Genomic DNA, 10272 nt, shown 5'->3' with positions numbered 1-10272 from the left:
GGCGCCCCAACTCCCCAATCGGCCCTGCTCTGAGCCTGACCAGGGGCTGCACCTAGGGATTGGGCCTGCCCTCTGCCACCCGGGAGCAAGCCTAAGCCAGCAGGTCATTATCTCCTGAGGGGTCCCAGACTGCGAGAGGGCACAGGATGGGCTGAGGGACCCCCTCTCCCCCCCGAGTGCACAAATTTTTGTGCACCGGGCCTCTAGTACATAATAAAAAATTTTGCTCTGCTCTGACATCTTGGGCAATTTACCTAACCTCTCTGAGCTCCCGGTCTGGCATATGAAGATGTATATAAATTGTATCTACTTTGCCAGTTGGTTTATAGCAGGGGTCCTCAAACTTTTTAAACAGGGGGCCAGTTCACTGTCCCTCAGACCATTGGAGGGCCAGACTATAGTTTAAAAAAAAACTATGAACAAATTACTATGCACACTGCGCATATCTTATTTTGAAGTAAAAAAACAAAACGGGAACAAATACAATATTTGTATTTGCATGTGGCCCGCGGGCCGTAGTTTGAGGACCCCTGGTTTATAGAATACATTAGACAGAGGTAAAACATGGTATCTGGAACATGTGTCCAGTAAATATTAACTCTTTCTCTTTCCTCCCACTCCTGCTGCTCTAAGTGCCAGGTCCCTGATTTTCAAGAATCTGAAAACTTTTTCCCATTAAGGAAGTTAGCATCCATGCTCAGGAACTGCCGATGCAACTGAAGAAAGAAAGGTGAGTGGGAACTGTGTGTGAATGTTTTGCAAGACTAGATGATCAAGGCTTTGCAAAAACTAGCATGTGAATTTGCTAATGTTGCTTTTCACCAATTTAGGGATTCTTGGTGAAGATTGCTGGTCCTCTCCGTTGCTGCTGAGCATGATTGATACTAATTTATTTTCCTTGGAAGATAAGATGCTGGGTTGTTGATTAACTGTGTGACTTTAGGTTCGTTATTATTCCTCTCTGGGCTTCACTAGAAGACAGGATCATTGCTCCTCTTCACTCCAGGAAAGGAGGATTGGTTGAAGTTTGTGTGAACTCCAGGAAGTAAGTTAAGTATGGTTTGATATCATCCTTGGCACTAAGAATACCGGAAGTATTTGTACAATCAGGTCAAATGCCACTGTTCAATTTAAGTGATTACTAAAGGCTCAGCTGACACAGGGCTATGGTTTGACATGGTACCTTTGTTCCAGATAATAAACATGTGTAATGGCAATTATACTAATGTGTTTTGCTCTCTGCCTTTTTAAACAAGGAGGAGGAGGATGACAAGGCCAGGACACTGTACATCATTCTCTCTGACCAGGCTCTCTCTGACAACACGTTTTTCCTGTCTCTTTTTGTAACTGGTAATTAGGTTCTCAGCTGAGCTGTCAGGAATCTTGACAGGTTTCACAGGCAGTCATCATCTGACAATTTACAACACTGGGCTTCTCACAGCTGGCATGTTCCCTCCCAGGAAACCAAATTTTCTCAATCCTAAGCTCCTCCTATTACTCAAAGAGTCTGATCTGAGAAGAAAGCTAGCTTTCTCAGTACATTATCCAACTCCAAAGCAGACCGTTGGGTTCAGTGTTGGTGATGTGGAAACCTCTGTATTCAAGTATGTCCTCAGCACTAAGGGCTGACTCTACGGAGTGGGAGTCATTGAAGGCAGAAGTAGCATGGGAGTATGGGGATTTAACACAGCCTTTCAAAAAGAGAGAAAAAAATAGTTAACAAAGTTGCTTTTTCTTTTGTTCTTAAAAAGCTCAACCCCTGTACACCCCAAAAATGGAAAGCAGGGACTCAAACAGATATTTGTATACCTGTGTTCATAGCAGCATTATTCACAATAATCAAAAGGTGGAAGCAACCCGTGTCCATTGACAGATGAATGGATAAATAAAGTGTGATAGGAATGAAATTGGCCCTGTCTGTGTGGCTCAGTGGTTGAGCATTGACCCATGAACCAGGAGGTCATGGTTCGATTCCTGGGCAGGACACATGCTTGGGTTGCAGTTGTTGGCTTAATCCCCAGTGGGGGCATGCAGGAGGCATTTGATTAATGATTCTCTCCCCTCATTAATGTTTCCTTCCCTCTCTCCCTTTCCTTGCCTCTCACTGAAATTAATAAAAGCATATTAAATGTTAAATTATTTTAAAGGAATGAAATTGTGGTACATGCTACAACATGGATCAACCTTGAAGATTCTATGTTAAGTGAAATAAGCCAATCACAAAATGACAAATACTGTGGGATTCCGCTTGTATGAGGTACTTAGAGTAGTCAATTTTACAGCGATGGAAGTAGAATAGTGGTTACCAGGAATGAGGGGGAGGGACGGAATGGGGGATGGGGAATTGTTGTCCAACAGGTACAGAGTTTCAGTTTTGGAAGATGAAAGGGGTCTGGTTATCTGTCACTGCAATCCTAAGTGACTTAGAATTGTTTATTTGTTGCCCTTTCCCACTAAGCTGTGATCTCAAGAATAGGAATGGTATCATATTTTTCTATCCACAGAGCCTGGCGTAATGCACATATTTGACATTCAATAAATTTTTGCTATCTATCTGCTTAATTATCCCATAGACATTTATTTGAATTGTCCACATGACATAAATTGGGTTAGAAATGGGAGATGGAAATAAGGACGAGTAAATACAAGTTGTTAGCCTGGCCTTGGCTGGTGTGGCTCAGTGGTAGAGCGTTGGCCCTCACACCAAAGGGTCTCCAGTCAAGGGCACATACCTGGGTTGCAGGTTCACTCCCAGCTCCCAGCTGGGGTGTGTGGTGTGTGGGAGGCCACCATGATGTGTCTCTCTCACTCTCCTTCTCCCTCCCCCCGCCTCCCTCCCTCCCTTCTACTCTCTCTAAAAAGCAATGGAAAAAATACCCTCAGGTAAGGATTGAAAAAGAAAAAAAAATTGTTGTTAGCCTGCCCTGGTTGGCATGGCTCAGTTGGTTGGAGCATCCACCTGTGCAACAAAAGGTTGCCAGTTCAATCTCTAGTGGGGGCACATGCGTGCTGGAGGTGGCCATCAGTGTTTCTCTCACACATCGATGTCTCTTCCTCTCTTTCTCTCTCTCCCTCCCCACTCTCTAAAATCAGTAGAACATATCCTCAAGTGAGGATTAAAAACAAAAGTGTTAGCCTAGAACGCATGGAAGAATAGCAGCTACAAAAGTTAGTATGATAGAGAACTCTAGGAAAAGATGCACACACATACTAGAGTTCCCAGGAAGTGGCCGTCACCTTGGCACTATGTGCCTTGCTCATGGGCACATGCCAGAAATGTTTCAGAGTTGTTAAAGGTTCTAAGAATGTCTGGAAGGTACCTGCTTCCCAAACTGATGTACATACCAGATTTACACCTGGCCCTGTCATATGAACCATGTGTTTTCTGCTGTGCCTCTCTATGTTGCTTGAATCTCAACAGTATATTTGTGTAAGGAGAGCACGCTGCCCATTTCTCAGAGTTACGGTGAAAATCAAAAGAGGTCACAGATATGAGAGTTCTATTGTAGCCAGTTGATTGTTGCTTTTTTTTTTAACTGACCACAGCAAGTGCTAATATATCCTACGCTAGCTAGCATCCCCACAAAACCATATTATTTGGCCTCACCAGCAATTCTATTCTACTTGTAGTGAACATCTGTTGTTTTTGTCTGTCCAGAATTTCTCCCTCTTCTTCTGGCAAAACGTACCCTAAATTCCTTTGGGGAATTCCTCTCTACCATTCTATGTAGTTCTTGTGAGCTGTTACTCTAAGCTTCTTGCCACAGAGTGAACACATAGTCCAAGTCAGAACAATCAAAATGTCTCTCCCCTTGATGAGGCGACTAGCCCACCGAAGGGCATACGACACAGACCCACGCTGAGTCACTCAGAGCTGTTCCTTTGGATTTTACATATTGTTATGTGAGAGTGAGAAACTTTTCTTTGCCTTTGGGGTTGTTAAAGGCAATGTGTAAATCTGGGCATCTGTGGCCATTCTCCTCACTCCATATTGTCCTCCCAACCCCAGTCTAGCCTCCCTCTGCTGCGTGAGTGAAATAAGATACTAAGATGAAAGTTCTCAGCATGTTCTATGTGAAGCCTGCTTAGACCTCTCATGGGAATTATGCCGGTAGTCCATAGCCCCAAATTCTGATCTGCTCATCCCCACAAAGTCCCAAATGCCTTAAATTTCTATATTTACAATATTGTAACATTTCTGTGTTGAGACCATGTGAAGAGGAGAAATAAAGGATGCGTTTCACGTTGACCATTTATATGGTGCCATTTGATAACTAGAAAAGACCTCTGTCCCCTGCTCAGAAAGCTGCATATATAGGAAAGGTCACATGGTAGGCAAGCTTAAGTGGTCACATAAACCTGAACTTTGGAACAAGTGCTCCTGTCACTTGTGGTCATAATACAACATCTCAGTAAAGGAAGTATCTGGTTAAAAGCAATACCAAAAATCTCCTTGATTCATTTCCTGTGTGTAGACAGTATCAGTGGCACCAATTAGTGTTGGGGTATATTAAACTAGATGGCAGCAGTGGGAAGCACCTAGCCCCCTAGTTGCACCTCTCAATACAAACAACAGACAACTGTATAATAAAATCTAACCTACAGAGAAAAATATCTAAGCAACTGGGAGCTGGGTGTGGTGTGTGGCGAGACAGAAAGATTCAAGCACCTAACAAATTTCTTTTGTTCGCAGGCCAATGTTCTATCCACTGAGCCAAACCAGCCAGGGCTCCTAACAAATTTATTTTAACTCCTAAGGCACTGGACTTTTCAGTTACAGGGTCTAATAACTTTTCTTTCTTTTCTTTAAGTTGATTTGAATGGCCATTTTTAACCAAAAGACTTCTTACTAGTATAGTATTACTACCTAGTAAAGAGGAGACCCAAAGACAATCCCAGGCCAATAAAATATTAACTTATTTTATGCTTTGCTTGTCAGTTGTTTCTGTTTCATATCCTACGTGGCACAACTCTAGTAGGAGTTTGTGTAGTTTTTTGTTTTGTTTTATTTTGTTAATACTGGCAGATGTCAGCCAAAGAGAAGGGCATGACAAAATCACCAATTGGTCCCGAAGATACATTCCAAAGACCTCTCAGGCCACAAACATGCTGCCCAGCCCTTCCCACATTCACAGAAGTCCCAGACAATCATGATGCACTTGGGTCATGGGGTGCTTGCCAGAGGCTAGTGTCAGAGCAATGGGATGAATATTTACCTTCTTACACATACAAAATAAGGGTGAACACTTTAAAACAGTTTCCATGGGCTAGAGGCACTTTGCATGTTATCTTATTTAACCCTCACACAATCATCTTGAAGAAGGTAATGTTTACCCCATTTTACAGATAAGGGAAGAAACCCTCAGTCTGGTTATGAAACTGACACAAAGTAATTTAGTCACTGACACTAGTAAGTGATGGAGATGGGACTTCACAGTCAATGTTTTTAACTACTGCTCTCCTACCTTCACATCCACGGCTTGACATCTTCAGGGTTGAATGTCTTTTAGACTGTGGTATAGCTGCTTTAACTTATTCATGGCTTACTGCAGGTGCTTATCTGATAGATACCTGAGACGGAAGGGTTTTCAGGTCAGGACTTTCTTGAACTGAATTGTATTCTACAACCCTTAGGGTACCTTGGCCCAACATTGATCTATTCCTGTGGGTTAAAATGGAAGAATATGCTGCCTCCACATGCAGGGCATTTTAAAAAATGGATCCAATTATATGGGAATGCAGAGCTCAAGAAACAACTCTGTACATAATGAGTTTTATTTTCCAGCCTGTGAAGCCATGCTTATATATCAGGCAGCCTCTGTGGACATGTCAGAGTGAGGTTTGACAGCTAGACTATAACCTACCTTAGTTAGTTGGTCCTGGGATCTAAAGATGAAGTCTATGGGTGCACGGATAACAGCCCAGAATGCACTGAATGTGTTTCCAGTAATGTATTTATTTATTTACTAGATGGTTATCCACTCCATAGAGTGTCTCACCCCTGGTTTCTAAACTGGAAATTCTAAGATGCATTCTTTTCACTACCTTCTCTCACACACAGCTTTATTGGGTTTTGCCTTATACGAGGAAATAGAGATTTTCATACGTAATCACAATGTTATTGAAAAAAAAAGTATACACTAGCTAATTCTGGATGAAGATATCACCATGACTAATGAAGGTTTTAGTAAAAGTCAGGTAGAATACCCAAAGAAAAGTTTTTTCTTTCTGTTTCTAACTATGCATGCACACACACACACACACACACACACACACTTTGGAATTCAAGTTATCTTTCCATCTTATTTGCATCATTCCTGTAATTATAGATATTTGAACTAAAGGGACTCAAGAGATCATTTTAGTCTATTGTAGTTAGACAGGAAACCAAGGCCCAGAAAAGTAAAATTAAAGTAAAATCACAGGTTCAATGAATCATTTCTTTATAGGTTGTTCTACATTGTTATTTAAATGTTTTGTGCATGCAGATTTTATCTCTCTAATAGGATTTTGAGTCCCCAGTATGGGGGCCACTTGAGGAAGGGGACTGGGAGGTAATGATAAAAACAGGGGCTTAAAGTACTGATGAAACCTGTACTCCAATAGCTCTCTATTTACTAGCTATGTGATTTGCACAGTTACTTAACATTATGAGCTTTCCTCCTGTGTAATGAGAACCGTCATCACCATCCTTCTTTCAGGGTTGTTGGGAAGATCAAGAGGATAATGAATGTAAAGCACTTCATAAAGTTCTTGGCATAAGGTTACTGTATAAACGTTAGTTTCTTTTGCCCTCTTCTATATTTTACGTAAGCCTAACACACGGTAGAGATTCAACCAGTATTTGTTACATGGAGTTGAACATGACTTAATCTTTTACTGGGTGACAATACTGAAAAGATAGTCTCATTGGATAGATACCATATCAGTCAGAGCACCCACGCACACTTTGACAAACTATCACACAGATACATGTGCAACAACAAATACAATGACATTACATGTGGTCATGTATCTCTCTCTCATACACTAGAAATATGTATATGGTATCAAGCTTGTCCTTCCTTGGTTGGTCGTGCCAGGATTACAATATGGTGGAGAGAGTGTGCTTTGGATTCATTCACAACTGGTTTAAAATTCTAGTTCACCATTTACTTACTCGATGATGATTGTGGGCAAGTGACATAACCTCTTTGAACTCTGGTCTCCTTACCTATAAAATGCAGGTAATAATAATAGTACCTACCTCACAGGTTTGTTGTGAGGATTAAATAAGACAATGTAGAGAAAGAGCTTATCCTTAATTTTTATCTCTGCTTGAGTAACTTTTCTGTCAAGGACAAAACATAGTTGGTACAGCCCAGCCGGAGTGGCTCAGTGGTTGAGTGTCGACCTATGAACCAGGAGGTCACAGTTCGATTCCCAGTCAGGGCATATGCCTGGGTTCCAGGCTCAATCTCCAGTGTGGGGCGTGCAGGAGGCAGTCGATCAATGATTCTCTCTCATCATTGATGTTTCTATCTCTCTCTCCCTCTCCCTTCCTCTCTGAAATCAATAAAAATACATTAAAAAAAACACAACAACAACAAAAAGACATAGTTGGTACACATTCTTTGCCCCACAGCTTTTTTATCCTAATGCACAGGCTCAAGGGTTACCTAATTGAGACATGAGAAGGCCTGACAAGGAAGTAACGGTTTGATTCCAGGGCAGGGCAGGTGCCCCGTTTCCAGCTCGTACCCAGTGGGGGGCATGCAGGATCAATGGTTCTCTCTAATCATTGATGTTTTTGTCTGTCTCTTTTCCCTCCTCTCTCTGAAATCAATAAAAACATATATATATATATTTTTTTTAAAAAAAGACAGTTTGGCCCCGGTCGGTTTGGCTCAGTGGATAGAGCGTTGGCCTGTGGACTGAAGGGTCCCAGGTTTGATTCTGGTCAAGGGCACATACCTCAGTTGCAGGCTCCTCTCCAGACTGGGCCCTGGTCAGAGCTCATGCAGGAGGCAACCAATCGATGTGTTTCTCTCACATTAATGTTTCTCTCTGTCTTTCCCTCTCTCTAAAAATCAATGGGAAAATATCCTCAGGTGAGGATTACAAAAAAATTATTGTAAAGGTATGATAATATTTTGGCTATATTACAACAAAAGTCTTTGTTAGAGATAATACATATGAAGAGATATATATTATATGTATGATATATACATTTGTTAGAGATAATACATTTACATGTGAAATGTTATAACAGTTTACTAGAGATTTATTTAAAAACACATCCGGAGGGAAACACATAATAAGAGAATAGGTGAAGCAAGGATGATAAAGTGTTGGTAATAGTAAAGCTGGGCGATGGATACATGGAGGTTTATTATTTTACCTTACTCCTTTTGTGTATGCTTGAAACTTTCCATAAAAAATTAAGAATGCCGAAACCAGTTTGGCTCAGTGGATAGAGCCTCGGCCTGCGGACTGAAAGGTCCCGGGTTCGATTCCGGTCAAGGGCATGTACCTGGGTTGCAGGCACATCCCCAGTAGGAGATGTGCAGGAGGCAGCTGATCGATGTTTCTCTCTCATGGATGTTTCTAACTCTCTATCTCTCTCCCTTCCTCTCTGTAAAAAAATCAATAAAATATATTTTTAAAAAATTAAGAATGAATACTATGGGAAAACCTGAATCTCTTTCCATTCCCAAATGTTTGAAATAACTAGAAGTGAACATTTTGTTTTTGTTAATCCTCACCCGAGGATATTTTTCCATTGAATTTTAGAGAGTGTGGAAGAGATGGGGAGAGACAGAGAGAAACACCCATTGGTTGCCTCCCGCACGCACCCCATAGAGTCTGCAACGGAGGTACAAGGTACATGCCCTTAACCAGAATTGAACCCAGAACCCTTCAGTCCGAGGGCCGACTCTCTACCCACTGAGCCAAACTGGCTAGGGCTAGAAGCTAACATTCTTGCTGTAACACTTTCAGAAGGATAAGGATTGGCGGGGCATCATTTAAGAGGTGGGTGGAGGAAGAGGAATCCTGGGGACGGGAAGGTAGAAAGAAAACTGGTTTTGAGTGGTGTTGAAAAAGCCAGAGAGGAACACAGTTTCAAGATGGAAGGAGTATAACTATGCCAAACACTGCAGATGTCAAGAAGGAAAGGATTAAAATGACTCCGTTAGACATAGTAACTAGGAGGTTACTCTTGACCTTTGTAAGATCAGTTCTGGTGGAGGTGAGAAAATAGGTAACTTTTCTAAGAAGCTTGGCTGTGAAGGGGAAGAGATGTGAAGATTGTAATGTTTCTTTACCCCCAAAGGAGGAACAACTAGGGCGTGTGTGTGTGTGTGTGTGTGTGTGTTTTAATGCAGAAGGGCAGTTGCTATATGAGTGTCTGTCAATGTAGGTGAAAAGAGGAATGACTAACGGACTCAGAAGAAGGACCCTTACTAAGAGAGAGAATCTTTGGAACAAATTATATGTATATCCCATTGAAGCAGATAGGCTTGTTTTTCTGATCAAAGCCAGTTTATTGTCTCTCCTAATAACTGTTTTGGAGTACATTTTTACTCATAAGTCTCACACAACAAATCTATATCAGTTGTTTTATTGGTTGAAGAAACAATTTTTTTATGACTGCATTTTAGGCGCATCTTTCAGTTCTTGAATAAAATTGCCCTCTGTAGTCCTTGAAAGGGGTTTTTCCCTGAAAAAAAAAAAAGTTTCACCATACACACACACACACACACACACACACACACACACTAAATAAATAAATAAATAAATAAATAAATAAATAAGAAGCTCTACCTCTTCCCTGAACAGGACTGTTAGGACTCTGTTTACTGCTCTTGTTTCAAAACTTATCATCTCTCAACCTACTAAAAAAATCCACAAAAACTTTTCAAGAATTTGTCTATTTCCTACCATCAGCATACAGGGTGGTTTAGATCTGTATTTCTCTTATTACCATTCCAAAAATTACTATTAACGATTAGAATCTTACAACTCAGTTACATACCGATGACACTGACCAGTTTACCTCCAAACCCCACGGAGGGGTTGAGCTCAGGTATGCAAGAACGGGATAGTCTACACGTCGGGGCAAACTTCTCAATGGCGGGGTTAGTAGCGGGCGGGGGGTTTGGGAATGGGAAGCGGGCAGGAGAGCAGATCAGCTCTTCTTTCTCGGATTTCAGGGTGACATAGATGCATCCGACGCCGGCGTGGCATGAGGGCTGCCAGCGGAATGCGGCCAGGCTGGACCGAGGCTGGGGA

The sequence above is a fragment of the Myotis brandtii genome, unplaced genomic scaffold (assembly GCF_000412655.1).
Source record: "Myotis brandtii unplaced genomic scaffold, ASM41265v1 scaffold50, whole genome shotgun sequence".
In the NCBI taxonomy this organism is placed as follows: Eukaryota; Metazoa; Chordata; class Mammalia; order Chiroptera; family Vespertilionidae; genus Myotis; species Myotis brandtii.
This window is presented reverse-complemented; position numbering follows the sequence as displayed.